Below are 5,081 nucleotides of genomic sequence, written 5' to 3'. Positions count from 1 at the left end.
GTTGTATCGCACGTGTTAATGATTCTGCCAGCTCGTCGTCTTACAACTTTGCCAGCAATTGAGTTAAAATAATTTTATTTGGTATTCAATAGTAAAAATGAAATAAAGTAATTTATTTTTAAAATAATAAAAGTTAAATAAAATAACGGAACTTCTACGATTTGAACCAAGAACCGCTCATTTGCCAGTTATTATACTTGAATGCCATATTACATGAAACAAAATAGTTTGGATGAAGAAAATTGGATGTAAAAAATATAGTTAATTTTGAATAACCAATGACAATGTTTTAAATCATACCATGTGGTCACAAAATATAAGAAGCAGCAGTGACGTTCGGGACGTTTCGGCCAAAATCGAAACCAAACGGTATATTGGGGAAGTTTGACTGCAAAGGCCGACAGCTTTTAGGTATTAAACTAGTTTACAATTAGACTCATGTTGAAAGTTAAGAACATGGATTTTATTAATCAACTATATTGCTCCCAAAAGAAACGCCATCATTTTTCTGTGTTTAAAATAATTTCGTGTGGTTGTATGATCTGCCAGCAGTGTTTAGATAATTCTACCCCAACTAATGACTCTCCATTCTCGTGTCCGCACTGTAAGAGGTATGCTTATGTTAACAACGATGATACCTGGCTAACCTGGGTGCCAGCAAGCAAACTGGGAAACCAAGTTTCAAGGAAACCATTTCATATTGTTAATCAGGCGTTTCTGAGGGGCCAGGGTCAACCCTGCGTCTACCTTCCGGATATGAGATCAATAAAAACAGATGAGATCACTGAAGCCTTCAGCCTTGTGTCTTTGAATCCAATTAATCAAACCCAGCATTGTAGAGATCTTTGCAGAAACTTTTTCCCCAGTGCTGTACTTAACACTGATCCTGGAATTTACCCTTGGAGCGTTAAATCTAAAGGCTGTCGATGGGAGCGTCGAAACATCTTAACTAGTGATAGCGACAGAGACTGCGCTTTCTCTGATCTCACTGTCAGCGCTGACGGCAGCGTTATTGCAACCGATGTGTCGAATTGTAAAATCAAGAAGTTTACTCCTTACGGCCAGTTGTGTGGTTTTGTGAATCTGGCTTACTATCCGGCCCGCATCGACATCTATTCAAACGTCGAGGTTATTACAACTATTCAGAACTGCTGTAAGTTATTAATTATACGACATGTCGGCGTTATGAAAATCGAGAAGGCTATTAAAACTTCAAAGTGTTACACTGCAATAGCTTGTCTGCGAGACCTTAATCAACTTATTTGTTCGACAATGTATTGGAAACCTAGTCTGGATATTATTGATATTAAGGGAAACATACTGAGAACTTTCACAAGTGACAATTTTTCCTGTGGTCTACAATGGCCCGATTACCTGGCAATGACTAACATGTGGAATGTTCTGATATCTGATATGGGACAAAACCAATTAATATCACTTGATATCACATCTGGAGAAATTAAGTTCGTTTATAAAAGAAACGAACACGGTGGTAAATGTGCCCTGACCGGAGTAACAGTTGATCAATATGGACGGATATATGTTGCTGACCGTTTGAATTGCGAAATAATTCGTTTGTCTCCAAATGGTCAACTGGAAAAGACGTTCCTAACTGAAGTCGATGGAATATTACGTCCACAAGGAATAACCATTTCGGAACCAGGTAATCTCGTGGTAGCTGAGAACTCGGTACAATCAGCTATCAAGTTCTATTCGTTGTACTAAACGATTTTGCAAAAAAAAAAAAAAAAAAGATATTTTTAAGACTTTATAAAACAGTTTTCCTTTTATTTAAAGACTCAGAAGTTTTAACTTGTTAATTTATAAATTTAAACTTTTTAAATTTTTTTTTGTGGGTGTGTATGTTAGAATAATATCCGTCTGGAATTATATATGCAAGCAAAGCATATTAAAGCCAAGCGTTTTGGGTATTGTTTTCTTTTTCTGATTCGTTAACTTTTTGTTGTTTTGAGTATTTTCTTCAGCATTGAAATTAATCTATTCCCTCCCCCGCCTCTTTAATGTCAGACAAAATTAAAAAATAAAGCTTGAATTTTGATTTTGGACAAAAGCCAATTTAACTTATTTTAGAACATTTTGCTACAATATATAAATTGCAAACTTACCATATTTGCCCAGACATTTTCGTTAATTAAACAAAGCTCAGTAAAGAATCTCTGGTATTTTACAGAATCTAGATGATTCCTTTTAAAATAAATCTTCAAAGTTCGAAATATTTCTAATATTTGACAACTCACCCCCGATTATTTTATAATAAAATCATTAAATTCATTAGATTGGTCAAAATAAAATTAAATAAATTGAAACTCTATAAAAAATATCGTGTTCTTTGCCTCCCCTAATACATTAACGTGTATAGATAATTTCAGTTATTGTTGAAGCTTTAAGTCTCCGTTCAAAACCATTTATGAATACATCGTTAATTAAATATTTCTCATCACTAAACGAAATATAAGGTTATGTTCAATATTAAGCTGTATTTCTACCAATAAAAGAATATAGTATTTCTATTTGATATTTTAAACCAGACTTATTTTGGAGTTTATCAAACTTCAAGTTTATCAAACTTCAAGTTTATCCAACTCTGTTATCGCATGTGTATATTGGGTTTTATGCATCACTCAGTTTAATAGTTTTTCACTTAAATACATCGTTGTTGCTATAAACGGTTATGCATTATCGACCATCTTCTAAAACTAGACGTTATTCGCTGGAAATGGTAAGATTTTGTTGAAATGGAATATATCAAATATTGATAATTATTGCTTACGCTTATTTTCTTGGCACAATTCCACTTGGGACAATGCGAAACGTTAAATGCCATTTCGTTTGGGATTTTAATATTTAAGTCCTGAAAATTCATCAGTCTTTACATTCTTCTTTAAAAAAACACAAGGTTGATCTTAATTTAAAAAATTGATAATTTTTAATTAGATTACATTGTAATTAAGCCTGCTTTAAAATTATTTTTTCCGAATTTGCATCGCGACAAAAGGATTTGCTGTTTTCAATTTTTTAAAATTTCATTTCACCAAACTTGCTACTTCCTCGGGCGGATTTATTTAATGTCAAAAATTCTATTTATCTTTTAATCATAAATTTCATAGTTATTGATTAAGGCAACAGAATACTTCTTTAATTTATCTTCCATAAATTAATTTCCAAGGGTCCAGAGACCGATCTACAAAGGGCTGACGTGATAGATGTTAGTTCATATCCACTGTACAGCACCACTTAGTACCTATGGCCAACACGAAAATCTCAACTTCTTTATCATTTTCGTTGTCTGTAGGAACCACATGTTGGCAAGTTCACTACTGGAAACAGCAGTAGCACTTAGAAGAAAATCAGTTATGAGATCAATTCATGAGACTCGCGAGCAAGTATGATCCGACAACTGGTACTATGCTTTTACTAATTGTTGTGGGTCATTATAGAGTGTTGCGGCCCGACATAGAGCCTCTCTCGGCCCTCTCACATTTGACCCAGCAGATAATCAAGGAAGTAAGCGACAGCTAGGGTGTGAGAGAGATCAGGGGTGTTTTTATTTTCAGCTGAGTAAACTGGGGTAACGTGAAAAGGTGATGTACCTTTTCTGAAAGAAAACGCATCGCCTGGTTCAGGAATCGAACCGATGACCTTACGGCCATGAACCAAACACTCCTAGCTACCAGGCCATGCGCCTTCAACTGCATCAAATAGGTGATGTGCTCAATTACACAAACGTATAGCTGCGGATTCTATGGTCTCCGTTATCACATGGGAGCAGAGCAGAGCATCGCTCCAAAGTATAGGAAATCAACGGTAAGTCTTGGTTTTTGTAATTTCATTCACTTTTGATGGTGGCAGAAATAACTGTTGCAGAGTTTTTTTTTATTTTATCTTTTGTTTTAGTCATTAGGCTGCGGCCATGTTGGGGCACCGTCTTGAAGAGTTTTTAGTCGAATGAATCGACCCCAGGATTTTTTATTTTTCTTAAGCCAGGTACTTATTTTGTCGATCTTTTGTGTTGAACGGCCAGGTTACGGGGACAAACCTAAACACACGCACATACGATGGGCTTCTTTCAGTTTCCGCCTCCCAAGTCCACCCACAAGGCTATTACCGATCTAGGGCTTTAGTAGAAGACACTCGCTCAAGGTGCCACGCAGTGGGACTGAACCCAGAACCATGTGGTTTGGAAGCAAACTTTTTACCAGTCATGCCTACGCCTGAAGGTTCGTATGTATACTTTTATTTTTTATTTGTTTCAGCCATTTGACAACAGCCATGCTGGAGCACCGCCTTTAGTCGAGCAAATCGACCAGGTTTTTTTTGCCGAACCGCTAAGTTACGGGGGGACGTAAACACCAGCATCAGTTGTCAAGCGATGTAAAGGGGGGAGGACAAACATAGACATACAAACACACACACACACACACACACAAATACATAAATATATATATATATATATATATCCGTCTACCAAAACCACTCACAAGACTTTGGTCGGCCTGAGGTAATAGAAGACATTTGCCCAAGCTGTTACGCATTGGGACTGAACCCGGAACCATGTGGTTGGGAAGCAAGCTACTTACCACACAGCCAATCCTGCTCATATAGCTACTTATCTATATATAAGATCTTAAATCTCATTGGTGTGTCCCTCCTGGTGTGTAATTGTCGCAGTCAGTTTTTGTTAAAGGTCCAACACGGAAACTATTTTGTTGAGTAAATAAATCGTTTGTTAATTGTTCATAGGTATTGTTAATTACTTCTACACGCAGCCTAAGAAATACATTTTTATTCATCTGCAGCTACCACAACAACATAATCGACGGCATTGGTAGATGTTAGATTGGGATGCAAGCTGCATCAACCATACAGAATCCGAACAGATACTACAAGACATCTTTCTAGATACTCTAACAACTCCGCCATATCACCGCCCTGCCCTCAGGGCCTTTTTTTTAAGAGATCCCGAAATGGTAAAAGACAACGTTGACCGGCGGAGGTAAAGAATACGTACACCACCCGTTTTCGGCGTAACAAATCCCCTAACCCTAAACAGCATGTTTAGG

This window comes from Octopus bimaculoides, chromosome 2 (genome assembly GCF_001194135.2).
Source record: "Octopus bimaculoides isolate UCB-OBI-ISO-001 chromosome 2, ASM119413v2, whole genome shotgun sequence".
NCBI classification, from domain to species: Eukaryota; Metazoa; Mollusca; class Cephalopoda; order Octopoda; family Octopodidae; genus Octopus; species Octopus bimaculoides.
This window is presented reverse-complemented; position numbering follows the sequence as displayed.